The sequence below is a fragment of the Dreissena polymorpha genome, chromosome 2, assembly GCF_020536995.1.
Source record: "Dreissena polymorpha isolate Duluth1 chromosome 2, UMN_Dpol_1.0, whole genome shotgun sequence".
In the NCBI taxonomy this organism is placed as follows: domain Eukaryota; kingdom Metazoa; phylum Mollusca; class Bivalvia; order Myida; family Dreissenidae; genus Dreissena; species Dreissena polymorpha.
Genome location: NC_068356.1, coordinates 152,304,333 through 152,327,081, shown reverse-complemented (window position 1 = coordinate 152,327,081; position 22,749 = coordinate 152,304,333). Strand labels below are relative to the sequence as shown.

Sequence of the window (22,749 nt, the reverse complement as noted above, 5' to 3'; positions counted from 1 at the left end):
ATGGTTCGAATGCTTTTCCTGACGGAAACCAAATTTATAGTATGTATTGAAAACGCTTATTAATTTACTAGTTTACTATGGTTTTATGTATTTTCTTGTTTTCTATCTCTTCCAGTCATTCAGATTATTAAGGGTGAGTGAATACCACTAAGAATGTGTATGCGATGAATTTAAATAAATTGTTAAATTTCAATTTAAGAGTTAATTTCCTCTTAAGAACATGTAATTTACGATGCTAGCAAAGAACACAAAGGCTCGTTAAAAGCTAACACTTAAAACAAGTGTAATGTTCAAGATTAAATGTAAGACTTCGCCTTTTTGCTTGCAATTGTTACAATAAATGATGAGCGGACACTAATAAGGAAATACAACGGCTTACTTGAAAGCTGATTGATAACAAAATCAATTCAAATTGAAAATGTAATTTCCCTTCTATAGTGTATCATTTATTGTTAAACTGCACAACGAAATGATTGGTATCGTGACAAATGACACATACGTGTTATTCTTCCCGTTGACTCAAATGGGGAAATATTTCACATTAAGTAACATGATATGCGAGTAGTATTTTTGTGATACAAACCGCTTAAACCAATCCTTTTGCTTAATCATTTGTGATTTGTCATACTGAGGCATTGCTTTATTCTATTAACATTCGATGGTTAATCATAAATGATTTCAAGACTCATTTGGTAATCAGTATATGTTTATAACAGATCTGTTAATCTGTTAATTGTGATAGTAATTTAATAACTGACTGTGTTATTCATTGCAAATGGTGTATTTATGATCTATCGGTAATGCTAAAACGTTGTTTTACTCTCCCGCAATCTCAATTTACTATAACATATTCAGCAATATTGGTATGTTCGACAGAGTGTGTTGACTATGATAAAGCGTGTGCATGGTAAGCACTTTAAAACTCAAACTATGTTTAAAACTAGTTATGTACTTATGCATGGACGATATTTGTTCTCATTAATAAATCTTAACGTAAATAAAAAACAAGTTATGCTCTAATGCAAGAACGTTGTTTGCTAAGATAAATAAATTCGAAATAAGACAAAGTTGTTGTCGTACATATACCATATCAACATAACATTTATTATTTTCCGCATGATAACTTCCTTAAATATATTTCGACAATGGTTTTAAAATCCTTTTGTACATTGTTTAAAATGACTGCACACGTACACACAATGCGATAGTAAAGTTATTAATTTATCAAAACAGAGACAAAACATGCGAGAAGGACGAGATGATTAAAAAACATGGTAATTCTTAATAAAGTTTATTTGATTTTCTCACGAACGAAAACCTGAGATCATACTTGATTTTTTTCTTGTGAAAAGTCGTATAAATATATCGTGGTCTTTCCTACAGCAATACTACTTCCAATTTGGATACTGGTGTATGCAGGAAAAGTATGATTATAATGATAATACCTTAAAAATTAAGCATGATGATGATTATTAATAGTATTAATAGTAAATCCCAGTTAGAGAAAACGGTATCGTATTACATGTGCACATTGCTTTGTTGTTTCAATTGCATAATAACATTGAAATTTTGGAATTTCGACCCAATCAGCGATCACGCGGTTAGTAAGTCATGTTTATTAATGGCGGTGAGTTGTATTTGTAACAACAGCGCCATAGTGAACGAGTGAAAATCATAACGTAATTAATTAACCATGGAACGGCCGATAAAACAAGATAGATATTACTTGCTGAGAGGTGTCATTCTAGTTTTATCAGTATATAATTTCAAGTGCGTATCGATATTTGCAGTTGAAAAAACACAAGCGAGTTCGAATGGATCAAATAAAACGACTAAACCGAACGAGACACAAACAACTGACGGGCGAACATTTAGGACGTTGGCTATTGTTTCTTTATGTATACATGTGCTGATTGTATTGTCGCAGGTTGCAGTAGAACTCTACCGGCGAGCAAGTGTGTATCTTTCATTATTCTAATTCGCGTTTTTTTGAAGACAACACATTAAATCATCACCTCAGTCCATTGTATATACCTTTGAATATAAAAACATACTAAATGTTTTGTCCCTTATGGCCACAATAAATTTATGTTGCTATTAAATCGTTAAATCTTAACTATAACGATATATTTTGTTTGCATTTACACTTTATTTATTATTTGTGGAATAAAAAAGTTAGTTTTGCTTAAAATTTCAGATAAAAGATCGTATTCAAAAGCCTCTCAACAGCATGTTCCTGAACAGGTAACTCATGATTTGGATACTGTTGCATCTTGACATTCTGTAAAATACTATCCGCGTGTTGGAGGTATTTTACGTAAATATGCATACATTCGTAAATTGTTTTTCTTTCTAAAATCGTGCAAGTCTGCATTCTTATTATTTGTTGTCTAATCCATATATCCAAATAACCAGCCGGGAAAGCTTAATAGCTTCACTGTGTTGTCTTATGGTACTACTATTGTAATAACATGTATGATTTGTATTTGCGCACAATTTCAATATTGGTTTGCTTATCATTTCAGACAGAAGAACTTATAATGTAGCCTTTCGACAGGATTGTCCTTACCCGGAAACTTATGACATAGAGGCAGTGTTGTCATTACCTTTTTCAATTGTATTTTAGCATGGTTGAACCATTTTCTCGTAAATATTCATTGATTCGTACATGTAGAGGAATGTTAAAAAAGTGCAAGTCGTGATTCTATTCGTTTTTTTTATTATACTATCCAAAGACTCTGCGGGAGATAAGCTTTATATCTTCAGTGATCTTTCTTATGCTACCACATATGTGGATATAATTATTGCTTAAAATAAAGAAGTCCATGTGTTGTTATGTTTTTTGCAGAATCGCACGTTACAAACCAGAAATCACTCGCATAAGAACTTTCAGCGAAGTTAAACTGGATGTAAAAAGCACCTTTCATTATTTTTAAGAAATGTATGACTCTAACGGCTTGATTCATTTGTTATTTTATGTCCTTTGTTCTTTTTGTTTTACTTTTGAATACAATCATCAGAAAAACTCAATGTGTCTTAATGTTTTAGAATATTATTACAATTTAATATTTTAATTATTGGCCAAAAAAGGTTTAACGTGTTAATAAAGACGTAGAAGTAAAAAACATGTTTTACCTTAGAACGAGTATGGGCCTGCCACGAGTTCTTAAAACCCCGATGACACGGTCATCACGTCTTAAATGTAAACGGTTGCAAATATAACGGAATAAACAGAGTGTAATATTCATTTTAAACAAACTGGTTTTAAATGCATCTGAAGCCTGGTGGTAACAGGTTGTGACTCAGAGCCACTACCTCTCGCTTACCCGGTACCAGGTCTTATCACGCTTACAGTGACATTATCGATTAAAAAATAGTGTTATGTGTAACTCCAACATTTCATTATCGACGATATATCGCAATCAATTGATGCTAGGTAATTATAATGAAACAAATTAAACAACAACAAAACATCGTGGCTGTATACTAATGGTAGACAATCATCAGAACCACAACTGGAAAAATTTAACCTGTCGTCTAACATATCAAATACCAGAGCTCATAATGTTTTACAGTGCAGGCAACGTCTTCTGTTTAGCGATAACACAGTGACACAATAGGACAAATAACGATATTAAACACGGTTTATAAAACACTATAATTTGATTTTTAAACTCGAAAAGCCCAAGCAAGAAAACTAAACTGTCTTAAAGTCATAACAATGTAATATAGTGAATCCAAGTTATTCAGCGGCATATGCGAATGTCTTTATATTGACACAAAATCGTTTAACACTTCGATCAATGTCTATTGAAATCATCCGCATTTCATAGTTGTTATGAGATAATATCGATATCTTAGCTACATGAATGCAATTATGATCTTGATATGACAATGTTTTTGTTATACATACTTGAAATCTTCTACTGTACAACTTAAATTACATAACATATACCATGAGTTAACGTAAAAAATAATCTAAAAGTTATATAATACCGACCTTTAATAGCGCCATCTGAAACATAAAGGTGACGTGCCTCTTTAAATACCAACATATTGTTAAATACTTGTAATTGAGGCGTGTTGTAAGCACCGGTATATCCTCTCTTTTATCATGTCAGTAATAATATCAATCTATCATTATATTGGCTTGCTAGAATATAAGAACAGTGTCAAATACCAATCAATAATTCAAATGTAGTTCGGAATCGTCAATACATTCCGATTCTCAGATAGGCAATATTTTGGATTCAATCAACAACGCATCTGCAACTCTTCAGCGTGTTTTGCATTAGAACAGTAAGAGTGCAGCAGAGCTCCCGTGTGTCCGCGGTACTGGTACCGTCCTCAGACAGGGTTGCTCCCAAGAACTTGAAGCGGATACTTCATGCCAGCTTCTCGCAGTTCATGGTGATGTCTGAACTGATGTTATTCGTCCTGTTCACCATGATCTTCGACTTCCATATGCTTACTTCATCTCGTATGCGCCTGCTTTTTCATCGAGTATGTTAGTGAGATATGGAGTTCACATGGGTCTGCATCCAATGAAGATGAAGGAGTGGTGGTCTGGGAGGGTCGCCTGCAGTACGTTCTCAAGGAAATGGTTAACAGGACGGGAGAAAGCAGACAGCCCTGGTGACGCCAACTGATGTCCTGAAGAAGTCAGCCCACTGATGTCCTGAATAAGTCACCCATCTGTCCATTGAGATATACTGTGCTCTAGGGTTCTAGAAGACTTGCACCAGTCCTGTGTCAATGTTAAACCCCCTCAGAACCTGTAATGGGATATCATGCCATACGTTGTCGAAATGTTTCATAATCGACGAAGTTGTAGAAAAGCTAACGCTGATGTTGCATGTGTTTCTGAATCTGACTCTGATATCAAGGAGTCTTTTGTCGATGCTCAAGATGGACATAATGTTGTAAATACGATTTGGTAAATAAATAATTTTTTACCTGTAATCATACTGTGTCTGCAACACTCAACTTCAGATATACCAACTGATAAGACACAAGTAAAATTCCAAATAGCCATAACCTACATAACACAATTTACACATTTGCGTTGTATAACACACAGCTCTGGCAAATGTTGTCAATTTAATTTCTTGATTGACAGTTTGGATGTGAATCTAATTACCAATACTGAGAAATGCCAAGCATTTAATTTTATGATAAATCAATAATTATGATCATGCCCATGCACGAAACCCATAGTATATTATATTTAATTGTAAATATTTCTTTATAAAATACTGAATGATGTTAGCAGACAATATTATTATTATTATTATTCTTAATGCTTTTTAAAAAGGTTGTCAGTTAAAAGTATGTGTAGTTAACAGTAAATTATTTGTATTGAGTATTATTGTAAGTTTACACACTTATGTTTTACAAACACATTGATTCTGTCATAATTTCGTTGGAAATTACGAAATATAAATGATACTGACAAGCATACATAATATTGTTGAAACTCTCATGTTTTACGACAAGACAAGAGCCTGCGTTATTTATAAGTTGGCATGTCATTGTTCATTTTAGAGCTGTTTTACTTATTTGCCCATTAGTACTTAATAATACGTAAAGGGTACAAATAGCTTTTTTTGCTTTGAAACAATTGATGCATACATGCGTATACAAATAATTGCATTTTAAAACTAATCCTTATCAAACCTGTTTATTGTTTTATTGTATTAGAGTCGTGTTACTAGGTCTCATACTGGTGTGTCATTACGATGACACAACCACGCGATGGTCATATGAGTGAACACTTGAAGTTACATCCGATTCAGACTTAGTTAAATTCACTCCTCTTAACACGGTATTTGGTCATCACAATAACGTTATGACTTTATGTCCTAGGTGATCGTTCCTCAATATATTCGACGCATATACTAGAAAGTAGAACATTGGAGCATTTGGATGGAATAAAAACAACCATTTCAGAGGGAAGTCATTTGTACAGTAGCTCATTTGAAGGTATATTCTACAGAAACAGTTTAGGACAAATGCATAATCGTATTGTGTGTTATAAACAAAAACGCTAGATATATTGTAAGTGTTTATACAATATGTTAAAGAGATGATTTAAACAAAATATACGAGATTATAATTAAACATAAGTTAATTAAATCAAGTCGTGATATTGACAATATAAAACACATAGTTTACGTGCAAATGTTTTTATTTAAGATAAATGTAATTTGTAGTATATGGACGCTTTAGCAATAAATGATAATTAGGTAAAGGTATTTAGCATATGACGAAATATTAAATACATAATTGAAACATACAGTATATAAATATATCATCATAGAAGATTCTGTACGGTTAAACGTGTACATCCATTTTGCAGAATTGTACTCGACACAATTTACCACTATAACCACAGCCGACGGCATTACTACTAATCATTTGGAATCTACTTTGAACAATTTTCTTCCTAGCAACAATGGTATGAAATTGTTAACTGCCTAATACTGCCCACCAATATTGTCCGATGAACGTGCCTTCGCCTATTACAAAACAGTGATCGTATGATTTAATTTTATATTGTTGATTCAGCCGATGTCAAATATGTATTATCATGTGTGTCATATATATATTACTAATCTTAGTTCAAACTGTCTTCCGGCTTCCACTTCTATTGCAACACTTAAATTCTCCATATATTAGATTCATGATCAAGGTAAAACAGCACGTTTCTGATGCTTGCGTTTTGTTCGTTTCCTCGTGCTTCAATGAGGTTTTGCTCTGGTAAATATTTAACCAATGAGAATTTAACTTGCAATCAAATACAATTTGACCCCCCCCCCCCCATGCGTCGCATTGACTGTACAAAGACTGTGGTCAAAGCTGTAATCATTTTATTGCGAGTATTGCCCTATTTTGTCACATGCTTTAGAAAGACAAGCAAGTATTACAATTATTTATTTTAAATTTTCAACTGGTTCTAGTGCCATTTACAGAATTAGCACTACTGATAACCGGACCTTTCCTGTTGATATATGTTGGAATGACCGCTATTATTTTCCGCAAGAAACTATGCGTCAGATTCAGGCGAAAAAAAGGTATAATTCATCACTTCTTGTTTTATTTATTATACTAATATATAATAATTACTAAAGCTTAATTTAATTTACTATCCATTTGGTCAAGTCATTTAAAGTCATTTAAAATTCAACAACCAGTATCCACCCGACAAATTTAAATCTGCAAAATTCAATACTAATACAGAAGAACACTTAATGTAAAATGCCATAATTGTCTGGTGGTTTTTTTTCGCATGAAAAATGGAATGAATATGTTAATAAACATGTTTGCGAATTACTCATTCATGTTTTACTGCATATATATTACATATACATATACATTTTGATTGGATAATCTATATATCAAGCACGTGATACTGGAGAAAGTATAACTCTGCAGTCGGACGTCGTGTAAGCAATTATTCTTTCACATTTTATGCATTGAAATACCATTCAATTATGCCGCACGGAGACCAAGTTTAATGTCGGTTCATATGCATGTATAAAGCAGACACGCATACTGTGATTGTCATGTTATCTTTTGTGATATGTATCTTTTATATTGTTATATGTTACTTTTTTAGGGCTATACCCGCTGAAAATATATATTCATTTGCAACCGAAAAAGGTATGACTTCAATATAGGATATAAGTATGGTTTTAAGTTATCTGTTCATTTGTATCATAGTGTCATTATATAAAATAAATTATTTCTTTGCAATTGTGTAATCATAACCTGTTTACTTATAATGTTTATACGTATCAAAAAAGAATCTTAGCAACTGTGTGGTATAGCTTGCCAACAATAAACTTGAAATTTATGACGCCTAACCGAGTATGAATTAACTTCAATTTAGCGAACAATTCACGTGTGTAATTTATGCTTTTTGGGAATTATATTCTCAGTTTAATGTTTGCAAAGTACGTGTATTATAACGTTTTATCAGATATGTAAAATAAAGCAATGAAGGCTTTGTTTGAATATTAATACCGATCTTAAATATACGTGTAAGTTGCTTTCTTTTCATGTGCTTATTGGAAATAAACACAATATATCACTTGTTTTGATATCTGTTTAAGAAAGACGAGTCACAGCTGACATGGTAACTGTCTGTCTGTCTGTATTCATGTCTGTATGTCTGTCTTAATGCATGTATGCATGTCTGTGTGTCTTTCTGTTTGTCCACCTCTCAGTCTGTTTGTCTGTCTATATGTCTGTCTCTCTGTCTGTCTGTGTGTTTGTCTGTCTGTCTGTCTGTCTGTTTGTCTACCTGTATGTACGTCAGTCTTTAGGTCTGTCTGTTTGTCTATCTGTCTGTCTGCGTGTCTGTCTGTCTGTTTATGTATTCATGTAGCCATACTTCTTAAATACACAAATGTATATATAAAGTATTATAATTCTATTTCTATATAGGAACCTACCACGTTCAGAAAAGGGTAACTTTTGCATTCCTAAACTTGCGGACGACGATCCACTTTACAGTACCGCCGTAAATGTGTCAACATGTAGAAGTATATTCTAAAATGTCTAACACATTTATAAAATAGCTGGCGATTAAATAGTCGTGTTGGGATAAATATCATAAAACGCAATAAGTGTATAAGTACTTGAAACAACAACGACATACATGTATAAAAAAGCAAACAATTAAACTCCAAAAACTCTATCAAGAGATCAATACTTTTTCGTAACAAATACTAATTACAGGATACCATTATACTATTTTCAAAACTGGGGCCTCCGTCTTTCAACGGTCAATTAAAAGCATTCTGGGTTAAAACCGGTTTAAGGGCTTGTTTCTTCCCTCACACCTACTCCAGATTTAATCACAAACCAAACGCGAGTCAAAACGATCTCGAAAAAATATTCGGTTTATTATATCGTCCTTATAGTGAATAAATTACATGGATTTAATATGTCAAGACTAGTTTAAATATAAGCAAAAGCTTTTTTAGTTTAAGTATTCGGACTTACGTTATTTACGTCAATAGAGTTTATGTTTTCATATGTTGTGTATTTTAAAAATTGTTGCAGGTGCAGGATCTTGTGATTTCAACCCACTGACGTAAGCATTATGTTGATGCGTATATATGTTTATATGTTTATGAAAATGATATACACTAGATTTATATTACAATAACACAATGTTGTTTTTGCTGTGAAGAGAGCAAATTGAAATGTTTTGTTGATGATATTGGTAGCCGAATATAAAGAAATTCGTAAGGTTTAACATGAATTCAATTGACAAATAGTGTAACGACAGTTAACTACAATACAGTATTTGTGCATGTTATAACTTTGTTTTAAAACATATTTAGTAGTGTACATCCGATAATGCATATCCTCGTAAAGAAGAATTCTAATGATGTTGGCGTAGATGACCCGCTTTACTCGCTTGATGGCAAGAAGAAAATCTGTGAAAAAGGTTTCTTATTTTGATGAGTGTTTCTTTCAGCACAAGAATCGTACCAAGTTAAATAAGTATGAAACAGCATGCCTTTTTACAAAATTATATTGACAGCATGAGTAAACCACATGCAACGGAATAATAATGTTCAAACAATAAGTACAGTTCAATTGAATGAGATTTTAAACCAAAATGAATTCCTTTCCTTATGGTCAATTTAAATGTATTAATGTCATTCACTTGATCAGTGTAATATACCTCATTAAAACTATTTATGTCGTTATTAAACAGAGCGTGGACGTTAAAAAATGGCCCAAGTAACTAGTCTACTGACTGTCTCGGGTAAGTAGTCACGTGTTTAAATTCATGAAAATTGAACTGATTAACTGTGAAAATAATTGACGGTTTATCGATGTAAATGTTGAATATATATTATGTGCTTTAATGTTCTAACTTGTTGTTAAAACAGGTCGAACGGTCTTGCCCAACACGAATGCTCTGATCCTGTGAACACTCGTGTGTCTGAATCTGGTAAACTTTAAATTAAGATATCTTAAATTTAATTAATCATTACCTTAATTATGTAAATACTTAAATAAATAAATATAATAAAACTTAAACTATATGAGTTTATTAAATTTTGTACATTTGTATGTGTTTTATAAAATGTTAATTCTGATTTACATTTTAGGTAACGCAACAGATGCCGAGATGTTAGTATAGACAGTTATTAAAGAGACCTTACAATATATTAATGAATAAATATGTTATTTCCATATGGGCTCACATCAGCTTACGTTTTACCATTCGATGTACATTTATTAAATGTATCTGGTTATTTGGAAAAACATCAATACAACATTCGAAAGATTGATAAATTTACAGAATCGATATATTTTACCAGAACACTTAATTCATTTGAGAATTTATCAACCATAATGCGGAAACGTCTGTTAAGTTTATAAAATTATTGCATGTTTAATTTTATTTATAAAGATACTATGGGATTCCACCTCAACAGCTGACGACGGATAACTACACCTACAGTGTAGTTAACAAATGTAGAAAAGCAGGTAACGCATACAATTTTTCATAACAAACAATTCAAATTCAAAACACTAAAAATAATAAAAATAGTTGCTTGACTATGAATGGATGTTAAAACATGTATTACCCTTTGGCGATGGATAAACGATCCTACGTAACGAAAGCATTTGAATCTTGAAACACAGTTTTAAAAGAAGTGAAGCTCGTTTGTCAATGTTTTTGTATTGCAGGTGGATTGGCAAAAGAGCATCCGATGTAAGTATGTTTAAGAAAACAAATGTGTTGTATTGCAACGTTTCTTGCATTTATTCTAAAGCGTTGGGTCTTACAAAATAAATGGTAATTATGCACTTATTGCAAAAGTCATATTGGTATTTAATTGTGATTTTTTCTACGACAACTTGATTTCACAACTGTTTGTGTTTACAGGAAAGCTGCACTTGATGATTGCGAAAACGACAACAATGGTGATATTATTGACTAGGAATAAAATATTGTGAACGTGTCGTTCTCATTAGTATTAATTGAAACTAGTGCTTCAGTAAGCAATAATTGATCATTGTAGATTTCTACTTGCAATCACACAATGTATTGCCACTTCCAAGTGTAATTATTAAAGTACGAACAATTGTTTAATGATTCCAGATATTTCGTAACCTCATTTTGTGTGACAGTACAATCATCATCATCATCATCATCATCATCATCATCATCATCATCATCATCATCATCATCATCATCATCATCATCATCATCATCATCATCATCATCATCATCATCATCACCATCATCATCATCATCATCATCATCATCATCATCATCATCATCATCATCAGCAGCAGCAGCAGCAGCAGCAGCAGCAGCAGCAATATCATCATAATCAGCATCATCAGTATTGTCACAACCACCTTTATTATCATCATCATTGCCGTCATCATAATCATCATTATTATTATTATCATAATCAACATCATCATCGTCATTATAATCATCATCATCATAATCATTATCATCGCCATCATCATCATCGTCGTCTTTGTCCTAGAAATGTCCTGATTGTTCTTACTTTTATTAACGGTATAATAATATGATCATTGTATTTTGACGTAGTTCCTATGTTTTAGAAATTGTTTACAAAACTACCATCGGATGCATCATTATATCACCATCTTCATACTGGTCGCCGTCGTCATCTTTCTTGATATAAACTTTTTTTAATAATTCAGAATTACTATGTGGATTGTACTTATGTTAAGATGAGTGTTATTGGTCGAGGGTTTATTTAAAGTAAAGTATGTGTTTACCTTAAATGTATGTGTTCATATGTTTTTGCCCTTATCTTCAATGTTTTATTTTTGTATTTGTGTATTTGATTGATTTCTTCGTTATTGAGAAAACCATTTATCATGCTAACCAGCATCCTTTCCGGGCAATGTTTTAAAGGCCTTATTCAAGCTCACATGAACTTCGCTTATATGTAATATCTCGTTTCTTTGTTTTCATTTTTGTTTCATGAATGTTAGGAGGTTGAATACATGCTCTTTACAGCAATTTACCTTATTGTTTTATAAACAGTTTATGTTTTATTGAATAATATTAAACAACACACACCTTTTTTGCATTCGCATGTCTCAAGCAAAAACCATCTGATTTTTTTAAATGGTAATATGAAACGATGATATAGATTTGTCACATTTTTAACTAGGAATATAAAAAAAATTTACACGATCGATTGCGGCTAATTTACACTGATAAATCGAGTTCCTTTAACTGGTTCATGCTAAAATACATCAGCGTTATTTGGATAATATGCGCGAGTCATTGCCATTGGTAAATACTGTGACTAAACATCAAAACATGTTTTTCCAATATCCCGACAAAAACTTCTAGTTTGTGCAAGCCATGAAGTGTAATGTATATCGTGTTGAAAGCTCATTGGTGATGCATTCGATCATATTTGCTAAATTAACGATCATTTAACACACACAAATTTAAGAAATAATACTAAATGTAAATTTTGGAGTTCTGACCAATGTCAGAGCAGAGGGTCAACGAAGAAACGCAGTAACGTAACAAAGGGACAGTATAAACAAGCAAATGAGTAACGAAGAATCTGACCAACGTAATAACGGAGAAACGTTTTAACGCACTAACGGAGTAACAGTCCAACGGCGTAACGGACCAACAGAGTAACGAACCAACAGAGCGGATCAACGAAGCAATGGAGTAACGAAATAATTTAGCAACGGAGCGACTGGGCAACGGAGCAACTGATTAACGGACAAACGAAGCAATAACAGTAACTGAATAACAGGGTGACTAAGTAACGGAACAATGGACACACGGAACAACGAATAAACGGAGGTACAAAACAGTGCAGCGACGAGCAAAGATGTAACCGAGCGAGGTCCTCTAAAAAGCTGACCACCTTAGTAACAATCAACGAGGTAACGTAGAAACGAAGTAATGAATTATTGGAGGAACGCAGCATCGGAGCAACGAAGCTTCGAAGTAGCAGAATAACAACGCAACGAAGTTACAGACCAACGAAGTAACGGAATATCGAGGTAATTAAGTAATGGATCAAATGCGGGGTAAACGGGGAATCGGGTTACAAAAGTAACGGTTTCAGAAAGCAACTGAGTAACAATGTAACGGACTGTCGTATTCGTGAAATAATGGAGTATCGGGGTAACGAGGTTAAGGATCAAGGGGGTAACGGTGTATATGAGTTACTGGATATCGTGATAATGAAGTGAATAAAAAACAAAGCAATGAGTAATGGGGTATCGGCGGTATTAAGTGATAAAGTAACGAGGAAATTGAGCAACATTCAACATGCAGTAATTAACAAAAAACAAGCAAATAGCTTCACCATTCCAATCCGCTTCATCTATGTTTTACATGCACATTACATGGCAGTATGGCCTGTGTCCAATATCTGTTATCATTGCACTGACATATGGTGACATTATTTTTACAAAAGGCATAATTGCTGTGTGTGTTTTTTTTCTTAAATGTTATATATATTGTGTAGTTGATAATAAGTCACATGGTATCTCGAAGCAAGTCACGGCGTGTGAGAAGTCAGACAGATAAAATATACCGATATTGCCACATAATTTTAACTGAGGAGGTATGAAACTGTGCCAAGTAGTAAACGCAAAAAGGCTTATTGTAACAGAGCTAATACTCTGCACAATATGTGATTTTTTATGCCACTAGCGCACAATAACATTGAAGATGATGACCCGTTATTTTAAAGTGTTATTATACCACTGACCGATAACACTAATTAACTCCATCATTTTCAAACATATGTTGTGCCTGACCGATACTACAATTTAAGGCATGCCTATTTTTGAGATTATCATGCTTCTCTGCAATGTTAAGGTGCATGCGTATGAGTTGTTCAATCCTTTCAATCCTTGATATGAGTTTGAAAATTGTGCATGCTTTGTATTGTTACCCACTTTAATGTCCGAATAAAGGATAATAGTGTTGCATTCCTGTTTCTTCCTTATGCTTTTTTTGCAATGAGATGCAAACCTGTTCTGCATCTAGTTAACAGAGAATCAGTATGTCATTTTATGTAATCGCTTTTCAATTAAGTTCGTGTCAAATTATCGTCAATGTACATGTTCCGGGTGTCAAATTGTTATAAAAGATATAAAAACAAATATTATTAAATTTTGATTGCTGATAATATATAGCGGATATTTGTTGGTTTCGGTAGCATATCGAATTTAATTCACGAGTGATCATAGAAATTTACATTTTCACGAGTGGCGTAGCCAGGAGTGAAGATGTTTTTCCTATGATCACGAGGGAATTAAATTCGATATGCTACCGAAACCAACACATTTTTTTTTATTGTATGCTTATTTTTGTCGTTTTCTTAATTTTCCGAATTTTCCTCATAAAGTTTCCCCGTGTGGTGGCTCAATTTTTAGAACGCACAAAGAACTTACTACACAAGAAAATAGTTCACATCTGAAAGAAATGTAAAAGTGTCTAAACATCAATGTTTTATTCAACATACATCTATTTCAAGTTAAATACATGTACTTTATACATTCAATATAAGAACAAATAAAAATTTAATTTAAATTATTATGAAATGAATAGCGTTGCATATGCTGGCGTAGTAATTTGTGTATTCAACTAAACTCAAAGTAACGAAAGTGTTCGCCATGTTGAAAAACACTTTTGCGACTTGTATGATTAATAACACATTGGATTGAACTAGGAACGCAAACATATTTTAACAGTGTTCATGTGCTAAATCGTTTCGATATCAATCATGGTCACTGTCTGCAATAAGACGAATTCGCTTGTAGCGTCGCTGTACTGGGGTATCCGCGTTACCGCCGGTGTACGGGATGGATATTGCCTCTGGTGATTGACTACGTTCTGTGTCTGAGAAAGGCCCATGTAAGATTCAGAAAATTTAATGTTTCATTGCCCTGGAAATGTGAGTTGACAAAAAATCCCCGGGCCATCGGAAAATCACTTGATGCAGGTGTTGCTGACGCATTGGGAGTGCGGTTGTGCTTTTCAACTGACTGGTTTGAATGAGAAAGTAATTTTGAAATATTTTTTGACTGTTCCTTGTTCCTTGACTGTTCCTTGTTTGAACTGCTGTAATTATATAAGCTGCTAATATTTATGTGTCCTGAAATCTGTATTATTTGATGAGTAGGACCATTTTCGTCATTCAGCTTCTGAATCAAGTGCTTTCTTGCACTGAAAAAAAGTGTATTTCTATGGTAAAAATAAAATCACTATTCCACTGCACACATTACATAATAAACAAGAAATAAGTTGTAATTGTTTTGTGTGCTCTTGAAACACTTAAAAAAGTTCACTGTGATCTGTCGATTACTGGAGGTAATGAAACCGGAAGGTAGATGAGTAGTAGATTACAGGGGATTTTATGAATTAAGATTATGAGAATTTTGTAGAATATAAATTGGACAAACAAAACCTTTTCAATATAATCCATATGGAAGGTAAGTGACTTGTATTATATATGTTAGTCTTGTTATGCAAGTAGTATATATATATATATATATATATATATATATATATATATATATATATATATATATATATATATATAGGGTTTTGACAGGTATGGGTTGATTCTTGGCTCTTGAATACCTGCATCTGTTTTCATCTCGGCCATTATAACTTGTTTATTCCGATGGCTGACTTCCTGAACAAGCATTGCTGTGTCTTGTTGCCAGGAGTTCAGAAGAAGGGGCTGTCTTCTGTCATCATGTCAACAGAGCGTGTGTCGGCATATATCTTGTAGTGATGCACCTGGTCTCTGCCAGGTTGTTCGAAAACTGCATATGCCCTTGGCTTAACTTTCCTACGAATAGTAAAAATGTGTGTTGCATGAAATGTTTTGTTTAAATTAAATAATATTTCACCAAAAGTGAAGTCTATTGTAGATTAATAACTCACATAAAAATTTTATATTGTAATATATCGTCTATTAATTCACTCGTTATCATAGAAAAAATATATTTTCACTTGTGGCTTCGCCCCTCGTGAAAAAAATAATTTCTATGATCACTCGTGAAATAAAATCTATATTCTACCTTAACAAACAAATAACCTCCATGTTTGCATTATTTTGACTTAAGAAATATTCGATTTATATATTTGATAAACGGTATCAGTTTTTATATAAATGATCAATTAAGATTTATGTATTCAAATATATTTAAGTAGGAAAATCAACTTATATCCCTAGGATTTTCACCAATACGTGTTTTCGTTTGACGCTTAGTGTCGAAGGTGATGAATTCTTAACCAGTTTCAAAATCAACTCCAAGGCTGACATCACCCCAACAGAGGGTGTGAATTTCCTTGCCGGTTCTCATCCCAAAATGGGTTGTACATATTAGCCACAGTGAGTGTAATAGAGCTCTTTGGCTCGATTCTCACAGATTTAAGCTGCGTAAAAGCTGCAATATGTTCATTTGTTAATGCCTGGGCTTGATGCGGTTTATTTCCATAACCTTCTTTTGTAAGAGCTTTTTACTTACTTTTTAATGCTTCCCTTACTTTGGCAAATTCAGGGTCATTTATCAATGAGTTCATGTAGTTCATGTGCGTTAAATGCCTGCCGATTGAGCTTAAAAATGCCCTCAGAGATGTAGGTTCATAAACTGATCCATCACTTTTAGTCACACCCGAGAAAAACTCGCAGACCAGAGCGTTCAATTCTTGAGGAGGTATATTCTCAATATTTCTTGCCTCATTTTTATGATTGTTAAGACAGTTTTGACAAGTCTAATGTCTTTGTCGGTTTTCTTTCTTTTATTTAAATTATCGTTTTCAAGCAGAACGCTATCCATACTTACAGATCTGAAATTCCTTGTTGGTGTTGATGTTGGGTTTTGTTCTTTTTCTTCCTGTGTTGATGCTGGTGTCAGTGGTGGTGGGGCTGATGTTGCCGCTCCTGCTGTTGGTGTTGCTGCTGTTATTTCTTGTGATTTTGAACCGCTGTCATCATCGTGTCCATTCATTTCCTTAAACAAGTCATTGGTTGTTGGGGAAGTAGTTCCAGTATCTAACTGAAACGGTGAAAAATATCGATAGTTTTCACTGTTATTTTTCACTGTTTGAAACAGTGAAATATCAGTTTTATTTCACTGATATTTCTCTATAAACCACATGAAAGCATAAAATAAAGCGCCATATTATCTTCGAGAACACTGCAAATGTATAAGTGTAAGAACGCTTAAACGCTAGGCCAATTGGTAATTTGATAAACAATTAAAATTTGGTATATCTTAAACATTGCCAATGCAGGATTTACTTACATGTAGTTGTATATACTGTTGCTATGTAATGAATGAGATCTAATTTATATATAAACATAATACTTAATATTATCTATCAAAGTACTATGTGTGGAAAAACAACGTTATAACAGTGACAAAACATGTCTTTTTACCATCGTGTTTACCTGCGTATGGTTTGATGTTAGTCAAAAGATAATATTTCTTGATTGGTATGTCAGTGCTTAAGTCAAACCTTCCAACAACACTTATATTACCAATTTAATTAAATCACCAGAACATGAATACAATTGTATTAATCAAACAAACAATGCACATACTTCGTCATCTAAAGATGACGTGTACACCCAATCCTGTGTCACAGACACACATGTCGCAGCCATGAATATCCTTCTTGTACTTAGGAGGGTTACTACATTCTAACTGGCAATGAAGGACCGGTTAACTTGCTGAAGAAAAGGTATTTTTATATAGATGTTTGTTAACTTCGCGCTGTCAAGAGTACATAGGCATTTGGATTGAATATGCAGTACCACGCGAGAGTAATTTTATAACACGCATCTATACACTCATTCCTGTATTCTCCTACAAATTATATAGACATATAATATAAATATATATATATATATATATTAAGCAATAAGTAAGTTAATGCATTAGGACCATACTCTTCTTTAAACCACCAATCTTCAGACGACGTCCGTTCCTCCCCACGCTATTTAATTACGTAAATTATTTTTACCGAAGCTATTTGACGTCTGTTTCATACATATATATTGAGCGAAAGACGACATAGTTTTAGATACAAATCTAATATCATGTCATTGTAATCGATAGTTAAGTGAAATCGAAACACAAACAAACACAACTACAATAAAATTGTATAACGTTTACGTATTTTGTAAATATAATGATTTTGTCACAATAGATAATGACTGAATAAAATTATAAACAAGGGCGGCATATATGTTATAATTAGCAGTTATGAATTGTCGAAGATGTAATTGAATTTATCTTAACATTGTTAACAGTGTTAAAATACGCTAAGAGCAATAGTAGTTGTATTTTTTTATTTATTTTTACATTGTCTGTATAAATATATTTTGCAAAGTCAAATTTATATTCATTTGTTGCTAATCTCCATACAGAAATGGTATTTTCATTTATGTGCACTTAAAATGTTTAGCCCAACTGTTGATCTTTTTTTTCTCACGGAAAAAAATGAAATTGAGAATGTATTTCACGTTTAAAAATTATTTGTAAATGTATGTTTTTAGACAATGTACTATCGACAAGTCTTCGGTTAGGGTTAGGGTTAGAATGTAATGTTAAAATGTATTTCTGTTTGTCTGTAATACTTCTTGAAAGGCGTTCGGTTGATTCACAAGCAGCACATTATAATACATGTGAACAGTTGAAAACAAGATTAAGATAATCGTTTACTTAGTTCATCGACAAAACCGTAGTTAAAGTTTTTAAACTGCATACTATCTTAACCTTATATACATTTAATTGTACGACTCGCCAGGAAATTAATGGTTCAAAGATCTTATAGAAATGATGAAGTGATAATACTAACATGCAGTGGATTGTACAAAAGTACCCTGTATAGATGACACTGTCGTTTTAGTGTTTAGTACAGTTGTAGACGATGGCGTTGTTCGTGGTGGTGAACGTGCAATCGTTATGTTGGTGTGTTTGTTGGTGTGATTGTTGGTGTTGTAGGTGCTGTGTTTGTTGGTGTGGTTGTAGGCGCTGTTGTTTTGTTTGGTTGTTGGTATGGTTTAAGGCGGAGGTGTTGAAGTAATTGTAGGCGCTGTGACTTAAATAAATATAACATTTGATATTTTTTTGTAACATCGCATATTACATATTTATTTATTTTATCCAGGTCAGGTATAAAAGTATAGAGCCGTTCAGTTATTTAAGGCCATAATATAACATTCGTCTGTGACAATGCCTATGCAAAAATGTGACTTTATCCCTAGAACTTTTGGTTTAAAATTACTAGAACTTATTAGTACAAGTACACATTGAAAACAAGTACACGTAGCATAGCTTTAATACAATCCGAGAAATAAAATATGTATTACGTACCAGCAGTACAACGTTAAGAAAACGCGATAATAACGAGAAGTACGCCATGAGATATGAAGGCTTACTACACCATTATGTAAGTACGATTAAGTAGATCCAAGACGTACACTATTACGTTTTTACGATAAAGATAGTAAGTGAAGCTCATGTACGCCATTCAGTAAGTTATTTTGTGTATGTACGTATGTAATACACCATTAAGTAAGTACTTGTAAAATACGCAATATTATTCTAAAAAGAATTCAATTTCAACATTTATGGTGGGTTCTTACATCAGGATAACATGCAACTAGTTTTTAAAAATGTATTGCTTAAATGAATATTAAAAAGCGCAACCGCGCATTTAGGCAAATTGCATGTTAACTGGAAGTGTAGTGGAGACTTTTCTAACGCAACACTTTTCAAACTTAAATTTCTCTCTTCTGAGTAACGAATTTCATTTAAAATTGAAGATGTGATTATTTGACTACATTCGGAGCAAGCTAACGATAAAGTCAATCATCCGTAACGATCGGACACTTTATCACGTAGGCTGGGTAGCATGCAATTCGCCAAAGTGCGCGGTTGCGCTTCTGAATATCTATTTGAACCAGACATTTTGTTATATGTTTTACTGGTGTAAAAACCCACATGAAATAATCAAATTGAAATTAATTTATAATAATATTGCGTTTCACTATTTGCACGTGCACAAAAAGTAGACTCTACACATACCCCACGTGCTAAAGCGTCCAATAGTCACACGTTAAGTTTTAAATCAAAATCATAACAGAGCTATTAAAGTTTGAAAAGTATTGGGTTAGAAAAGTCTCCAAGTGTATGTGTAGTGAACAATTAAATAGGTTTAAGATCGACATCCATCCCTTGGTAACAGTAATGCTCCATTAAATAAGCTTGAGAATTATCACATAAAGCTAGTGAAATCAGTAAAGGCACCAGTCAGTAAAGTCAAGAGGTACTGCATTTATTTAATATAAGGGCTACGTCACTATCATATTTATGATGTGTGATCTATTAAATAGGTTTAAGTATGCTAGCATAAAAAACGAAGTAAATCATTATAAAAATACGAACTAGTAAAGGGAAGAATACTCATATTATATAAAAACAAACAGTTAAGGCTTCAATTTTCGGTATGAAGTATTTATAATTAAAGCACACACAACCTGAAAATGTAAGGGCTCAACGCGCGTCCGCGACACAGTTTATGCCAATGATTCGGATCGTGTCACTATTAAGCGAAAGGGAAGATACTTATTTCATTGAAGATGGATAAAATAGCAGTTAAAATTGTAGTATTGACCAGTTTTATAAGTATTTACATTTCAAATAAAGAGCAAAAAATAACACACCAAGACGTATGGTTGATGCATTCCAAAAAACACAAGGCGAATATCTGAAACGAAATGTATCTATAAAATCTCTACAGACTTCAACCCTGAAATAGATTTAAAAACAAACAGTTATCACTGTATTTGGTGTCTTGACCTTGCAGTTTAAATTTAGGTTGAAAATTCGTCTGAAGTGTTTTTTTATAGTTCTTGCTAGTACATGAGGTTTCAGGAATAAACTAAGAATTGTCTATTGTAATCAAATCAATAAATGAGTTTAGACTCAATATTTACTATATTTAGCCAATATTTCTTGGATTGTATGCAATCATGATTTTAAGAACATTAAAAAAACGTAATTTGCACATTGTTATCATAGGGTTTACCGACAAATTAATTACGGGCGCGTCCAACAGATGAAATAGTGGAAACTCGCGCGGCTTTATCAGACTTAATGACGTCGTTTTATGTGTGTGTACCTATCTTCAAATCCGCTGACATCGTTTGTATTGACGCTTCAACGTCCAATAATTGAACGCATTGTACTGGCGTGCCTATCATTCATTCCGTATTTCGCATTTGACTGACCCGCTTTTCTTTTATTCCTTTCGAAAGAATTCCGCACGAAATAAGACTACACAATCTTCATGATATTAAAATCAGACTTGTGTTGAGAAATGCGATTATATATTTAAACACGAAACCATACTCTCTTATCTTTTGATTAGGGTGTAGTTTTCTAAACAAAACAATAACAAACCTGCCATAATGTGTTTTGATTACGTGAACAGTTGCTCGGTTTCGCAGACGTTAAAATGTTCTCGCAATCAAAACAAAAATTAATCTAGGGATATAAAAGGTACGACAAGTGTGCGGTATTCTCACATATGATTTGCTTTGATTTTTTATAAACGTATGGTAATGTATAAACTCGTATAATAACGCACTAACAGAAGCTTGTACATATTTTATACGAAACAAAAGCTATAAATAATAATTTATATGTTAATGATATTAGCAAACTACTACAAGTTGTTTTTGAAAATAATTGTTTTGATTTTAATTATGGTACTTATTTACATTAAGCTTTTTGAGGAAAATTTGAGTAAGATTGTCTTATCAATACGCCGATTAAATCATATATTTGGCTTAGATTTTGGATGACATTTTTATGATGAAATGGCTCTTTTGAAGATTTAAAAACTTTTATTGATACCTTTAATAATTTCCATTCCACTATACAATTTACCTCTAGTATATCTGAACAGTCTGTATCATTCCTTTATGTATCTATATCAAAAAGTTAACAAGACACTATTTTGTAAACATACTAATATGCATTTTTATTTAGATTTTACGTCATCTCACACCATGTTATATTAACGGAGTATTCCGTACAGTCAGGCTAAGCGCTATAGACGTATCATATTTGATGATGATGTATTTAATCAGTCACTATATAGTGTATTTAAATATTTTAAAAGTATAAATCATCCAACACATGTTATTTTTAAGTGAATAATATGACACAGGATGATTCATTAAGTGTTTCTCAGAGATATACTGATTCAATAATATTATTTACTGTATGTTTTAACACATCACATCCTTATATTGCTAAAATATTACACAAATACTGGGATTTATTAGGATTATCAGATAAGGAAAATGTGAAATTTCTACATTACTCGAAGCCTATTTTGCCTATAAATGACCTAAGAATTTTAGTAACAGTATTGTGTAATCTTCAGTGTCTTATAAAAAATACTCAGATATATTTATCTGGTAAATGTAACCGACGAATATTCACTCACTGCAATAATATTAACATATGTTCAAAATTCAATAGTAGTGTTACCGGTTTATCCATTGATTAGACTATGAGTTTAATTGCACTTCACGTAATATCTGATAACATGTACAAATTGCTGTAAACAATATGTCTGGCAGACTAATCAAAATCATCCCGTAGAATGAATAGCCGTATATTTGATATCAAAAACGGTTTAATCAA

General features: G+C 32.8%; 1 protein-coding gene and 2 long non-coding RNA genes across 4 annotated transcripts in view; 2 read left to right on the top strand and 1 right to left on the bottom strand.

Moving 5' to 3' along the window:
- The window catches only part of LOC127869500 (uncharacterized), a 293,685-nt gene extending 282,937 nt beyond the window's left edge, over window positions 1-10,748 (top strand). The window contains exons 4-5 of the long non-coding RNA XR_008044601.1: window positions 10,439-10,515; window positions 10,720-10,748. This is a non-coding gene — a long non-coding RNA (uncharacterized LOC127869500). The remainder of the gene's footprint in view (window positions 1-10,438; window positions 10,516-10,719) is intronic.
- LOC127869465 (uncharacterized) overlaps window positions 1-22,749 on the bottom strand; it is a 314,131-nt gene that overhangs the window by 265,576 nt on the left and 25,806 nt on the right. The window lies entirely within an intron of this gene.
- LOC127869499 (uncharacterized) lies at window positions 1,610-2,914 on the top strand. Its single transcript, XR_008044600.1, has 3 exons — window positions 1,610-1,955; window positions 2,198-2,244; window positions 2,526-2,914. It is a non-coding gene; the product is annotated as an uncharacterized LOC127869499 (long non-coding RNA).